A 16,089-nucleotide genomic window follows, 5' to 3' on the forward strand; every position below is an offset into this window, starting at 1 on the left:
AGGGCTCCCTCACCTGCACAGTGAAGAACAGTGAAGTCTGAACCTGACGTTCAGACGGAACCCCCTGTGTTCTAGTTTGTGCCCATGCCTCTTGTCTTGGCACTGGTGGGGCAGAGGAAAGAGCCTGGCTCAGTCTGTTTTGCATCCTCCCTTCAGGTATTAATGCACATTCACAGAATCACAGAATGGTTTGGGTTGGAAGGGAACTTAAAGACCATCTAACTCCAACCTCCTGCCACGGGCAGGGACACCTCTCCCCAGACCAGGTTGCTCAACGCCCCATCCAACCTGGCCTTGAGCACCTCCAGGGATGGGGCATCCACAGCTTCTCTCAGCAAACTGTTTCACTGCCTGACCACCCTCACAGTAAATAATTTCTTCCTGGTATCTAATCTAAACCTACCCTCTTTTAGCTTAAGAGTCATTACTTCTTGTCCTATCACCCCACCTCCTGACAGAGTCCCTCCCCAGCTTTCCTGTAGTCCCCTTTAGGTAGTGGGAGGCTGCTGTAAGGTTTCCCCGGCGCCTTCTCTTCTCCAGGCTGAACAGCCCCACCTCCCTCTGTCTGTCTTCACAGGAGAGGTGCTCCAGCTCTCAGAGCATCCTCATGGCCCTCCTCTGGAGTTGCTCTAGGATGTCCATGAAACACTGATGAGATTCCCCAGAACATCCTCCAGGCTGAACAGTCCCAACTCACTCAGCCTCTCCTCATGGGACAGATGCTCCAGGCCCTTCACTGGACTCTCTCCAGTATGTCCAGGTCTCTCTTGGACTGGGGAAGCCAGAAAGGGACCCAGCACCCAAATGTGTCCTCACCAGTGCTGAGCAGAACGAAGGATCACCTCCCTCAGCCTGCTGGCAACACCCCGCCCAATACAATCCACTGTCAACAGTCAGTAAAGGTCCACTTTTTTTCCCTAGTCCTCCTTTTGTCACCGATGTACTTACAGAAGCATTTAGCCTCTATCTATAAGCCCTGTCTTGACATCCCTGGCCAAATTCGATTCCATTTGAGCTTTGGCTTTCCTAACACCCTGACACTTAAACAATATCTCTGTATTCCTCCCAGGTTTCCCAACCTTCCTTCCGCTCTCTATATGTCTCCTTACTATGTCTGAATTTTGCCAGGAACTCCTTGTTAATCTACACAGGCCTCCTGTCATTTTTGCCTGACTTCCTCTTTATTGGAATGCACTGCTCTTAAGCTTGGAGAAGGTGATCCTTGAGTACTAATCAACCTTCTTGGGCCCCTCTTCTCTCTAGGGCCTTATCCAAAGCCATTTTTCCACGCAGATCCTTAAAGAGGCCAAAGTCTACCCTCCTGAAATCCAGGTGGGGACCTTGCTTTTCGCCCTCCTTCCTGACCCAAGGATCCTGAACGTCACCATGTCACGGCCAGTGCGGCCAAGGCTGCCTTTGACCTTCATGCTCCCAACAGGCTCCTCGCTGCTGAGGAGCATGAGGTCCATGGGGCACTTCTGGGCTCCTCTAGCACTTGAAGAAAGAGGTTATTACCACCACCACCAAGAAATCCAGGAGGTTTGTGGCGTGTACGCCCCCCTGTGCTGTCCCTCTCTCACTTTCCTATAGCAATACACCAACGCTCAGATTGTTAAGTTCGTTAAATTCAGAAATTAATCGATTTCAGCAGATTCCTCAGCAAGTAGCAACATTTAGGAAGAGAAGTGCAATTACTTCCATGTTCTGTAAGGGGCAGAGAGGATTAAAAAAACCAACAAAACAAACATATTTTGGCTCCCCAACGCGTTTGACCCCTTCCCTTTGCAGACCTTTCATTCCTCCCCTCCCGCCACATCACTGCCCCGGCAGGCTGCCCTTTCGGAGGCACCTCAGCACCAAGCAGGCAGGCAGACAGACAGACAGACGGCCCCAAACGAGGGCTGTGCCCGCCGGTCTCCTTCTGGGGCTCCCTGAGGCGAGGCCGGGGGCTCCCTGAGGCGATCCGGACCGAGGGGGGGGGGGGGGTGTCCCTCCCCTCCGCTCTCCTTTGTGCCTCCCCCCTCACCGCAGACCCCTCCGCGTTGCGGCCCCGTTGTGTGGGTGCCCCCCCCTTCCCCTCCTTTTTCCCCTCACCCTCCCCAGCCGTTACCTGCCGCCGGCCGCCGCCGCCCCGCCGCGCGCCCCTAAATAACGGCCCGGCCGCGCGCCGGCATCGCCCCGCCGCCCGTTACGCGGCGCGCGCGCGCGGGGCCCCGCCGCCCGGCTCCGCTCCGCTCTCTGCGCGCGCGCGCGCGCGCGTGCGTGTGGCTCCCCCTCCCCTCCCTTCCCTTCCCCACCCTCCCCTCCCTCCCCTCCACCCCTCCCCGTCGCGCGCGCCGCCATTGGCGCGGGGGGCGCGTGACGCCGCGGGGTGGGGGAAAGGAGGGGGGGGAATGGGGGGGGGGGAAGGGGGCGGAGCTTCCCGTAACGCGCCCGCCGGTGCCAGGAGCCCGGGAAGGGCGGAGGGGGGGGGGGGGAGTGTGAGGGGCGTCCTGAGGGGCCGGCGGTACCGGGCAGTGCCCTCGGAGCCCCCGGGTCGGTGTCGGCCGTCGGGGGCGGTGTGGGGGGCTGCAGGGGGTGTTTGGAAGAGGTCCTGCGGCCGCCGTGGGGCCGGGCTGTGCCCCCGGGGATTTTCCTCAGGGCGGCGGGTCCGAAAATGGCTCCCTCCCGTCAGGGCGGCGCGGCAGGCTGCGCTGCCGAGCACCGGGTCAGGCTTCTCGCCTGCCCAAGCGAGAAAAAAAAAAAAAAAAAAAGACGTTTAAACACCACATCCACAGTTTTAAGTGCCACATCCACAAGTTTATGCCGTGCCGAGAGCCCCACGCTAAGCCCTTTCTAGCAGGCGTCCATGATGCATGCCGGAGCTCCTCACCACACGCTTCAGCCTTTTGCCTGCGTATTTCTTCGACAATTTTCAGGTTATAACACGCTTTTAGTCACATCTGTTGTGGAGTAGGCAGATTGGTCTGATAAGTGGGGTATCCACAACGATATCTTGTCTCAAATGCTGGCTGGCATCAGCTGCGAGTGAGAAAAGATTGAGAACTTTGGGGAAGGATGGCAGGAGATAACCTTTATCACATTTGTTCACGTTCTCACAGGTTCAAACCTTAAACAGGTTTAATACCAGTCTTCATGTTTGGTTTACATTCCAAAATGGTTTCATACCAGAAATGTGGTTGTTACTAACACTGTGGGTGTTGGGCATTTCACAGGCAGCACAATGTGAAGCTGGAAGGGCGCTCAAGAGGTCATTTAGCTCCTCCACCTTTCCTCAAGACAAAATCAGCTATCCTTGAGTCATTTCTGATAGGTATTTATGTAACCTGCAGTTTAAGCTGATTACTTCACCTCCCTATCCACAGCTGGCACACTTTCTAGCAACCTCGTATTCCTGTAGTGCCGCTGTTTCTCCCGTTGGTTGTCTTTGCACCTAATAGAGTTTCCGTCTCCTCACCCAGGCTTTTGGGTGTTCAAACCCTTCTAAAGTATCAGGACTAAGTGACATCTGCCCAGTGTTGCACAGTTTATTCGTTATGAAGAAAAGCACTTCAGCATTAAAATTTGCCACTTTCTGCGTTCTCTTCAGGTTTTGGTTCCAGATGTGTTTGTGCTTGTGGTAATGTGAGAATCATGTATAGTTATTAGGCGTTCTGGATTAGTATCTCTATAGATATTTAAATCGGTGTCTTTATGGATATCCCTGGCTCAGAATGCTCCAAAAATAAAATAAAAAAAATAAATCTGTGTTTGTCGATATAAGGTTAAGTGGAAACAGACTCAAATTAGAAGGACAGCAATAATACTGTATTTTTTTTTTCTGTCTTGTTCCAGCATGTCTTCTCCGTCCTGTAAGATAATTACAGTTCTGCTGGTAAATAGACTTTCCAGGAGTAGAGGCTCAAGTCTCCCCTTTTCCCCTAGCCAACAGAAAGCCTCTTGTGACATTCCCCTTCCGAAATCTGATAGCCTGAAGCAACTCTTGATTTATTTCCAGAACTTGTAGAACAACACCCCCCCACAGGCTTCAAATGCAATCCCGTATCAGGCCTCACTTGACATAAATTGCAACTCCTCAAATACGCAAGAACTGGTGTATTTCACAGGTCATTTATGGTCTCCGTGTAAAATGATTTCCACATTGTTGAAGTTGCACAGATGAACAATTTGTTTGCAATTTTTTTTTCTTGCATTGGTGCAAATTGCGATTAAGAGAGTAACAATTTAGGTTTCAAAGTTGATGATGGCATCCTTCCCTATATACCTTATCTCCTCTTCAGAACCTGCTGCCAACTGTAGATGTATAGAAAGATACCATAAAACTGTAAGGAAATAGTCTCATGAACAGGCTGAGTCCCATTTCTCTATAGTATCAGACAGTGGGCACAAATCAGCCCTCTGTTTAACACCAGCCCTAAGTGCAGCTGTGGCAAGGACGCTGGTGTAAGCCTCACAGGTGCCCTGGACACAGTCTCAACTGCCTCTGTTGATCAGTTTTTGTCTTCTCAGCCCAGAAATTTTTGGTCAGGGCTGCCGTTTGATTCACTTTTTGCTACTCAGAGGAAGTAGTTTGACATCTGTGTGGCAAATGGAAGTAAACGGAATTAAATGTGGTAACATATATTTTTCTTAAATGTTTACCATCTACCCCGGAGATGGTTCATATTAATCTTCTCTCATGGGCAGGACTGAATGTTGTGGGCAATTATGTTACATGGCCGGATGGGTGAAGTTTTGCTTTTATTCCCCTGAAACCTTAGTTTTCAATCTGATGGGGTGGGTGGGTGTTGTTCATGTTGCAGTGATTTCTAGTTCTGTGTCAGCATCCTCTCTAGTAATAAATGCTCGTTTTGAAATCTTGGTGAAGATGAAACTCGCAACTCTGGTCTTACACAGGGTGCCAAGCTCCTACTGGTGTGAACGACATGGTCTGTAGGAACTGTAATTCTGGCACGGGGCCCTGTAGCTGGGAATATAAAATAAATTCTCTGGATTGTAGCCTTTTAAAATATATCAGCTGGCTTTCTGTAACACACAAAGAAATTGGGTGTTCTTAGGACATCATATTTTCTGTGGCAAACAGGGAAAAACAGGTTAGTACCATTATGAGTGGCATTTGTTAGACTCAGGACATTTGGGATCCCAGGTAAAGAAAACATTCAGGGTTTTCAAACGGCGCTCAGATCAGGGCTCTGTAGGACATTTCCAAGCTTGCATGCTCCACAGTCAGTGTGCAAATAGATGATGCATGCACTCACACACTGTTTTTTCAGCCCCAGGCAGGAAGAGGTGGACTGGGAATAAGGAGACGGGCAATATCCCCTGAAGAACATTCAGGGATTGGCAAAAGTTTCTACATTGTTGCTTGACTGTGGCAGTAAATAAATTTCTGGAGATGCTGTAGAGACTGCCTAGGAACAAACTTGTACCATTCAAAATGGATCGTTTCAGCCATTTCTAGGCAGGTTGTGATGAGTACTGCAGTCAATGCAAAATCTACCGAATCCTACAACAGATGTATTCAAGAGAAGAAAAGGTCTTTCTGAAGTCTATTTGTTATTTTGGTAAAAGGAAATGAAGCGACTCATAGATGCATTAGGATGTGAAAAGACTCCTACATCCCGGATACGTCTGGTTTTGTTGTAGATGGGCTGCTGCCAAAACTGGGACTTAGAGAACGATTTTCAAAGTTATGAGATAATGAACAACAACACCCCTAATGGTGGTGTTTTGACCCATAACTTGTTGAAGACATTTTCTGTGAGAGGGCTGAATCACTCTGTGAAACTTTGTCTGGGAGGTTCAGTGACACATCCAGCCCTCTTGCTAAAATGACGGTGTTATCTCAGCTTGTGTCACTGTGCTGAACTTGATCTTCCAAGCAGGGTGTTCAGTGTCCTTACACTCAAGATGGATCTCTGCCTTCTGACATTGTTTGGCTGTAAGAGAAGCCACTGCTTCCCCCAGGAGTGAAGTGACCAGTCCTTTGGCCTGGGTGGCCAGGACAGGAGCAGACTCTTGTGGTTAAGACGTAGCCTTGTAGGTCATGAAGTCATGGTAAAGCCCCCTGAATAAGGAGGGAGGAGGCAAGCTGAGAGTCAACAGCAAGGCAAAACTGATGATGTAACTGTTGGAAATGATTTAGTGAGAGTCACAGCATTTCCCAGCTTCATAACTTAACAAGCAGGAGCTGCCTAGTGGCAGCAAAAAACAGCCTTTGTAGTAATTCATTACTTACTTTTAAGGGAGATTGGACGATGCTGCTTTTTCTCTAGAATAATTAGGTGTTTGCAGACTTTGTGACAAAGGGATAAAAGTTCACAGAGCCAAGCAGCCACAGTTGCAACCCACCAAGTATGTTCAACCTCTTCCACTGGGTAACACTTGTTATACCAAGGAGTGGATGTTGCATGTGGCATCAGGATTTGCCACAGTGAATGAGCTGGTCTCATTCTTTAGTGTCCTTATGCCCAGCAGGTTGCTGAAATAGGATACTCAGCACACAGTCTTGCAGAATTTAATTGCAATCTGGAACTGGGCTTCAGCAGTTCAGGAAAAGTCTTGTGATCTTGGGAAGAAGTTGGAAATGGGAATAGCCGACTCCTCTACATGTGATAAACTTGTCAGGGGAGTTTAGGGTTGCTGAAGTGAACCTGAAGCAATACTTTTGTTGCAACTACTCCTTGATGCTCAGGAAAAGGAATGGCAATACCAGGAAGCTGCCCCAGGGCATGTGAATTAGGAAGAAGATTGCTTATAGCCTGCTGAAAAATAATGGCACATATGACAGACTAGTGCTGAACCAAACAGTCCACTTGTTTTTCTAGGGTGGAAATTGTAAAGCTAATGTTGTTTTAGACCTAGTCTGGAAGTGTTGACTGGTGGAACATGTTGCTAGGCTGCGTTTTTTCCCAAAAGACAGTGGGCAGGACCTTCAGAAAAAAAGGGGCCTGACCTTCGCTGGAGGAACTTGGCCAAAAGTGAAGACAGAAAAAGGAAAAGGCTTCTAAATCAAAGAAAGCAAATAAGAAATAGCAGATTAGATAGAAATATTGAAAAGGATGGGATTAATCAAACAGAGAAAATGCTTACCTTTGAATGAGTAATACAGTGAAATGGCAGTGCACGGCAAGGAAGTGCTGACTCAGACTGGTAGCTCAGATGAGCTGAAGGTGTTAGGATGTGCTGCAGTCACTTCTGCCGTATGCGTGAGCTGCCCCTGAATTTAAAATGCTTTTGGCAACAACTAAAAAGCTTTGTAGTGATTCTGCCTATACTAACCAAAGTGTAGATGTGTCCTTGGATAGATACTTGGGGCAGAACTCTTAGACTGTGGACAAGAAAGCCCAACTAGAAATAGCAGAAGATGATAAAAGAGGGGAGGATGGTGCCGTTATGAAGCCCCACTGGGAGTGCTGCATCCAGGCCTGGGGCCCTCAGCACAAGCAGGATGTGGGGCTGTTAGAGCAGGTTCAGCGGAGGGCCACAGAGATGATCAGAGGGCTGGAGCACCTCTGCGGTGAAGACAGGCTGAGAGAGCTGGGGATGTTCTGCTTGGAGAAGAGAAGAATTCAATGAGACCTCACTGCAGCTTTCCAATACCTAAATAGGGCTTAAAAAAAAGATGGAGAACAACTTATTACTCATGCAGACTATAACAGGACAAATGGGAATGGTTTTAAACTAAAAGAGGGGAGATTTATATTAGATGTTAGGAGGAAATTCTAGCGTATTTAGGTTCATCTTATTGTGCTTCACACATGACCCTACCATGTCTGAATACTAGATTGCTTTGGCAATGGAGAACTGACCTACACTTCGTGGAATGCTTTTTGGCCATACTGCTCATGGAAGTCAAGTAGAAAAGATAATCCCACTACTTCTTAGCACATCACAGAATCACAGAATGGTTTGGGCTGAAAGGGACCTTAAAGAGCACCCAGTTCCACTTCCCCTGCCATGGGCAGGGACAACCTCCCACCAGCCCAGGTTGCCCAAAGCCCCATCCAGCCTGGCCTTGAGCACCTCCAGGGATGGAGCATCCACAGCTTCTCTGGGCAGCCTGTGCCAGGGCCTCACCATGCTCTGAGTGGTGAAAGAAGATGGTGAAAGAAGGTGGTGAAAGAAATACTTCTTATTTGCACAGGGAAACAGGATAATAGAGCGACACAACATTAAAAAGCCTACCACATCTAAAAGGCAATGAGGTACCAGCTAGTACAAGACGCCTACCGCGTACATTCCTGTGCACGGAGAGATGTTATAGCAAACAACAGCCTTGTGCTTTAAGTTGCTTTGTTTCGTAACTGCTAGTCATGCTGTTTAATGTTCTGTCCTGCTGGAAAGCACTTAGCAGGATTGTTGTGGTGAAAGAACCTGAATGCGGTAGAAAGTAGTGCAGCTTGACTTGCTTTAACAACCATGAATTTGCTTCCTATGAATTCACGCATCAGGGCAACACCCAGCTGCTGAAGGTCTATTCTGTTGTAGCACGCAGGGTATGCATTAAGCCGTTGTTATGGTTGGAAAGGTTGGCTTCCTGATACTGCAGGGTATGTGGAGCTTACAAAGGGGATATCTGCTACGGGCAAACTACTGACAATTCTTCTTCTATTTTTCCTTGCTATACCTACAGAAATCAATACAGTGAGATAGCACTTGATTTCCAGGAAGAAAGCCATCAGCAATTTTATGCAGATAATTGCCTTAAAGTGACATATTAAAAAAGGGATCTTGACAGCATGGTGTCTGAAGTTTTCTGCTTCAGCTGTTACAAAACACAAAGGGAGTGGAGCTTGTTGCTACAAGCAAAGGTTGGGAGAGTCATGGGAAAACACATCCTCATCTGCAGAACTGAAGCCAAGTTCTGTATTAGAGAGCCCCTCACTCACGGCCGCCTACAGTTGCACTGACTGATGTTATGCAGGGCAGGTGAGGCTGTGTGTAGAAAATATATTCAGCTGCGAGTGTTTTGCAGTTAGAAAAATGTCAACAGAAAGGAGTGCATTCATGAGAGAGAAGGAATGTCATGGAATGAAGGAATGGAAAGAAGAATTGAGGATAGGAACAACTGAAGAAATTATAAAAAAAAAAAAAGTAATAAAAATCAGCACACCAGATATGTGTGAATGTATAAATAAAAGACACAAGAAGGAGTGTAGGCATTTGTATGTGATGTTGTAGCCCAAAGGGGTTGTGTATAGAATGAAATAAGCAACAGAATGAAAGGGAACTAAGGAGTAGGCTTTTGGTAATCATTTCCCATTGTTAAGACATACTAGACTGTGGTATAGCTTCTGATGGCTGTAGCTCTTAAACAATTTAAAGTGGAAGCTATATTTAGGTACCTAGAAAACATATATATTTTTTGGAAAATATAAGAAACAGCAATGATCAGTATTATCCCATTCATACTGCAACTGCATATCTGGTACAAAGTCAAGAGGAAAACATTTTTGTCCCACGTGCTACACTACCTTTGAAGATCAACTTTGCAGTTTACCTTTCTGATCTCTCTGACCTATATTCTCTTCTTCCTCTGCTTTACCATTAGCACTTGCAACTTATTAAGAGTTCTTTCTTTCATTTATCTTTTGGTGCTTTCTTTTTCTCCTCTTCCATTGCCAGTCTTAATTTCGTGTTTTCTCTGTTCTCTTTGACATTAGTTTAAATACAGCTGTTATATAGCTGTTATATTCACAGCTTGTTCAGAATCATTCCTTCAGAATAACACCTTTTAAAGTGTCATGGTATGGAGAAAGTTAATTAAATATTTGTGTGCCATATTTATCGTCACACTCAGGTATGTGGCAAAGCACGATTTTTCTTGTAATTCTGCTAAAAATCTGAAGCTACAGAGAATTCCTTTAGGTCTCGTCTCACTACCTGCATTATCAAGTGCTTTGCAGTCAGAATTTAGCAAACAATAATTATGGTGGTCATGCATAAGGCATAGAAAAATCACACCCAAGTTCCCAGTGCTGAAACTCCTCTCTAGTACCAACAGCAGTGAAAACTTGTATTAAGATATAAGTCAGGGAGATAAGAATCATGGCATAAAGGAATCTCCTACACTGAACCTTAAACCAGTGTTTCTAGAAACAAGTCCCCAGTTCAGAAATTGACACTCTAACTTCCAGTTAATCACTGTTGTGATTTTTTTTTTTCTTTTCTTCTGTTGCAGTGCTGAGATATCCCAGTCTGGACAAGGAGCTCATTTTCTTGCTGGTTTATAAACATGTGGTAAGATACAGACCTTCTCACAGAATCAAGGCTCCTAAAAGATTAAAGAAAATGACAGACGAATGTTAGTGGTGAGAGATGTAACATGCAAACCAAACTATTATGATAATCGTAGACTAACATTCCCCCAGTTTTTGCAATATCATTGTCTACTGCTTTCATTCTCACTTTTCTGTCACTTTTCTTTTGCCTTTCCTTTCTTCTGTGACTGGTACTACTTGTCATTTAGCCGGCTGAATGACACTTCTCACTCAATTCAATGCTGACTGAAATATGCTCTGTATATATTTTGGGAGGCAATCGGTGAATCATCTTGGAAATGTGTGTGTACTCAAGGTGAAGTTCAAGTCATGTCAGTATCAATACATCCTGAAGCACATGGGCTTTTCATCTTTAGTGCCTATTCTGAATAGATCTTGTATGAAAGAATGTGCTAATATTTGCTCCAGAGTTATACTTCATAATGTATTACTTGAATTTTATTATATGACTGTGATAATCAATATGTATTAGACTAATTCATTCACTAGTGATAGCTTATTCAACAGGCGTTAACGTTTTCACAATGCTCACATTTTATACACAGTCCTTAGCAGTGTGAATACATCTGTTTCAGAAATGCATATAAATGTCTTGTGAACCCCTCCTGCCCCCGTGAAAGGTCTTCAGATGTGTAAATTATTGTCTCAAGTTTCTTTGCAGCTTATCTGTAGGTTAAGGTTTTTTTAGAACCTTCAGTGCTCTCAGGAATAACCTGAAGTTGCTGTCTGTTCTGTCGTGTTTAGGTGTCAGGCTTTCCTTTCCTGCCTCATTTTCCTTTATAACTTTTTTATTTCTTATTTTCTTGCTTGCTTTACATTTTCCTTTATAGCTTTTAATTTTTAATTTTCTTGCTTTCTCCACTACATTTCCGTCTCCTAACTTTCACCTCTGGCTTTACTTGGTGTCCTCCAGATCGTGTTGCAGTGTCAGGAGGAAAATTTGGTGGGCTGGTATCACAGTCTGTGATCTCGGATCAGATATGAAGTGGAAAGAAGAGGCATATGTGATTCACAATCTTGCCCTCAGAAGCAAAGCTGGCGGCTGTGGCACTTGTGGCAAAGGTGGGGACTCAGCCCCTACAGCCTCCAGAATTAGGATTTGGCGTCAGCTGGAAACTAGTACCTTGCATACAGACAGGCTATTGACAGTATAGTGATCGGATCCTACCCCTTGGGAAGCAGAAGTTCCTGGCGCCTGCTGAGTTCCTTCCAGCAAGTTCAGCCACTGGTTTAGAAAAGAAAAATACAATCTGACATATAATCCTTGACAAGCTGTTGACCCTTGTATCTGAGGGATGAGAGTAAACTATTCTCAGTGTTCACACAGTTTTTTTTTTTTTTTTTTTTTTTCTGTAAGTAGTAATTCTTTGTCCACAGCCTTCAAAAATTAAATTAAATAAAAAAAAAAAAAAAAAAAAAAGGATGAGGACAGACATTTTAGTCTCATTTCTATGCATAAGAAATCTCTTTTACAGATGACTGAATTCAGCCATGTCTGGGATGAATGTAACAATTGTTTAATAATGTGAAGCTCTAAATTATATCCAGCTGATTATGTAGGGGGATTTTGCAGGCAGGAAGAAGTTAATTATCCAAAGCTGGATCCACATCAAGATTAGGCTTATTAGCTCACACATTGTAAGCTTGATAGCTCTAAAGTGGTAACTGACGTACTTTTTTTTTTTTTTTTTTAAATTATTATCATTTGTGAGTATGTTCTGTGCTGTAAGAAGGTACTTTTCCAGTCTGCTCAAGAAACAATGTTTTTCCTGCTCATTAATCAATTACGCTTTTCTTGAAAAAAAGAATGTAATCTGATATAATGCTCCAATACTTACTGTAAAAAAAAAAAAGTTCTACTGGTAGTAATCTTATGACTATTTTTTTTCCCACATGTATGTTGTCATTGCTCTTATTGGTAGTAACATATATTCATCTTGATGACATAAATATAATGAAGAAGCATAGACAATTTTCTACCACATCAAAAGCTAAGTGATTCTGTTCCCGAGCTGTAAAATTAAACTTACTGATAAAATACTATACAAGCAAGGCAAATGAGTATTTTATATTGACCCCTCTAAGATGAAGACGGTCTCTGAGAAATTAAAATTTCAGCCACTGTTAAAAAAGCAATCATGAGTATAAATGTGTATTAATCTTAATTTTGATTTGATTTAAATTAATAGGAATTTGTTGTTGAATTCAGTAATTGAATTGGGTTCCCGTTGTCAAACGTTGCAAGATTCTGCTGACTTCCACTACCTTTAGGGAGGACTAAACTCTGACTCATGATTGAGTGGAAATAAACTTGTCAATATGCTCTTAAAATAGATTGAGTCTAGGAAATTAATAAGAACTAAATGCTTATCTATAATTATAACAGAAAAGACATTTTGAACTATTTGCAGACATAGAGGGTCACTGTGAAAGTATTTTGAACTATTCAGAAACTTTATAGAATACTCTTATTCAAAAGAAAAGTTTTTCCCAAGATCCAGTAACATCCTTTATTTATTTTTCCCCCCACACAATTAAAGTTAACTGAGAAGAAAAAGCCTCCTAGGATATACTAGGCCTGTTTCTGGTGGGAGAAGTCCATACTTGGACAGCAACTTCATGTGAGATTTTATACCATTAGTGCAGTATATCTATGTTACATGAGGTTGACATATAAGTGCTAGTTCTGTAGACTCGTTTTACAGCTGAATCTAAAATACAGACAAAAACATGACCTCCCTCTGTCAGATAGGATTCATTTTCTGCAAGGGGATTTCAATTGATTGTGCACAAAATATATACTGCCCAAGTAATGTTTTTGTGAAAGTTGCCCATTTACAAATGAAGACTGAAAATTAGTTTCCTCAGAAAAACTTAATGTTTAAAGAAGGACTAGAAGGAAATTCTGATTTCATTGATGTGATCCCTCCCCCCGCCCCCACTTTTTTTTTTTTTCCCCAAGATCTCATCTTCCATTTTCAAAAAAATAGGCTGCCCAGGTGAGTGAGATCTAACAAATATATAAGAAAATGCCACGGTGATCTTGTACATTTTGAACCAGTACATTTTTTACAGTGCTTTTTCAGTTACTGTTATTTTTTGAAACATACCTTTATTTTTTGGAACATAGATGGTACCACTGGTGTCAATTCCTTTGTGAAATGAATTTCCAATATAATTGTGAAGTGGAAAATCAAGAAAACAAGTACAGGATGCTTACCGCTCAACTGACAGACATCCACACAGCTTGAAAGGAAAGGAAACACAGCAAATCCACTTCCTATTTGAGTCAAACCATAGCGCTAAAAAAAGAACCAGAGATAATAACAGCAAAGTAAGTTGTCCGGAAAGGACTACAAATTCTCAAGGTAAGGAGGAGGAAAAGGCAAGCAACAAGAGATTATTGGAAAGACACAGAGAACAGTGTGGCTCTGCCAAGCATATTTTGTGTAGAGTATAACTTTCAACTTCTGTAAGAAAAGGAAAATGTCTTTTATTTTCCACCTTTAATGGAAAGTGATACAAACTGTTTAAAATTAGTTGCTTTAAGCAATAAATTGCTTAAAAACTCCACTAAATTTCAACATTTCACTCTTCTCTGTTTCTTGCACTAAAACCTCTGGGGTTTCTGTTTTTTTTTTTTTTTTTTAATACATTTGTAAAATGGGCATACAACTCACTCTTGTGACAAAAGCACCCACATTTCTGGAATTACTGTTATTCTGTGTTATATTTCGTGGGTTGTTTATTTGAATTCTTCACTCACCAACTTTTGTTAAGTGTCTAAAGACCCAAGAGGACAGTAGCAAACACAGGTAACATTATGTTGTCTATGGGAAATGCTTCCTAGCCCAGCAACTAATAACAAGAATGAGAGTTGATAGTTTTCTCATCTTAGTCTAATGTTGGTCATGGCATACAGGTAGTAGAGTCAAACCCTGAACTGTTCCCCTCACATACAAGCCTGTTAAGACTTTTCCTGGCAACCAGGCAAGAGTCAACATTTAAGTGAGGTCGGACATACATTAAAATGAAGGATTTGACTTAGTGAGCCAGACTGTATGAATTTACTGGCTTTAGAACTCTCAAATTCTGTAAAATTTTCATTTTTGGGGGGACATCTGTTATTTTGCTAAACCCGATCATCAAGCAAAGCCCTTTGTGTTCTCCACTTACCATGATTAACCATCTGGCAGCTATCTGTAGATACAATTTACCAAACTATAATTTCTTTCCAGGGCTCAGCCTAGCAGGATGACTAGGGGCCTCCATTGGCATCTGCTTTTTTGTTATTTTAAAAAATTACTTCCAGTATTTCTGCCCAGTTCTTAGCATCCTTATTTACTTTAGAGTATTTCCAGAAGATGAGGAGGAATGTTCCATTTTCCTCACATTCAGCACATTTCTAAAGAATGCTGATTTCTTTTTTTGGGCTATAATGGAACAAGATACCACTGGAATAGTATGTTTCATAATAGGTTTCTTTGGTGGTTGCACTTCTTGATGATCCCAGAGATCTCTTAGATGCCACTATTCATCATCTTACCTTGTTTTGTTTCAGCTATGCCAGAAAAGAAAAAGTGTAGTCTGGAGCCTAGAGCGTCAGTCTGTGCTGAAATACACCAAGTCTTCTCCACTACCTCTTACAGCTCTGCATTCCTGAAAACCATGTTAGCCATGTCGGACAAAAACAATTTAGACAAAATCAACTGCTTCATCTGACAGGAAGAACTAAATAGTGCTCAACTGCAAGATAATAAGAATTGTTAAAAACACAACAAAACTATGCTATCCCTAGTTCTTCTCTTGGTTTGGCAGAATGCCAAATTTGCATGCTATGGGGGCTTTAAGAAGCTTTAAATTATAAAGACTGACTATGTTTTAAGCAAGTGCTTTTTATCCATGGTCAGGGTTCCACACTCTCTGGTATGGTGCATAAGATTTATATTCTAAGTACATTAATCATTACTGTTGGAAGCCTGAGAGGCACAAACTTCACACGCAGTTGGCACTGTTAATGAAATCAGTTCAAACAAGGTTTTTAAGAGCATCGTATCTCACTGGGGCTGTGCTGCATGGGGCAAGTGGAACTTTGCTATTAGTTATGTTGAATTTTGACAATGAACCAGTTTGCTGTTAAAGGGGCTGAGGATGGTGTTGTACTTCACTGTTGTAATGTAAATTCAGGAAAAAGTAAAACTTTTGCTTTCTATTATACATTTTATGGCCCACTCATGAGTTGTACCTAGGTGATTATTGTAAGATTATATTGTGAGATTATTGTAAGGAGTATTCTCAGCAGCCAAATTACTATTACTGCAGTGAAACAATTCTGTTCCAAGCCTATGGAGTACAGATAAGAAAAAAAAAAAATTAAAAAAAGGAACATTAATCTAAACTTTGTGGTTAAATGATTCTGTAGTTGCAATTCCACCTTCAGTTTTTTTTTTTTTTTCCTCTCTCTCTCTCTTTTTTTTTTTTTTTTTAATTTTATTTATTGTTTTGGTGAGCTAATTCATCCATATTAGGTGTTGTATCAGTTCTGAATAGGCTGAAATCTCTGTAGTTTATAACTCTCTCACGGTGGTTTCTGAACCTTTTAAATCTATGGTACGAGAGGCAGTGGTAGTGTAGCTACATGCTAGCTGTACATGGATAGAGAGCTGTCATGCAGGATACAGTACAGGCTCAAATAACATTAGCAGGGAAAGTCCAAGGAAGGACCCTGGGAATAGGCCACAGTTTCAAATCTTTCCAGGTTCAGCACAGGAAGAAGCTGTTTCATACTGTACAGTGGAGGAGAGGG

General features: G+C 42.9%; 1 protein-coding gene across 1 annotated transcript in view; it reads right to left on the reverse strand.

The window, feature by feature from the left end:
* Positions 1-2,267, reverse strand: part of IL6ST (interleukin 6 cytokine family signal transducer) — a 32,498-nt gene extending 30,231 nt beyond the window's left edge. Inside the window, exon 1 of the mRNA XM_068665986.1 lies at positions 2,111-2,267. The gene's annotated coding sequence lies outside the window, so the exon portion shown is untranslated. The remainder of the gene's footprint in view (positions 1-2,110) is intronic.
* Positions 2,268-16,089: the final 13,822 nt, after the last annotated feature.

This window comes from Anas acuta, chromosome Z (genome assembly GCF_963932015.1).
Source record: "Anas acuta chromosome Z, bAnaAcu1.1, whole genome shotgun sequence".
Classification (NCBI taxonomy): Eukaryota; Metazoa; Chordata; class Aves; order Anseriformes; family Anatidae; genus Anas; species Anas acuta.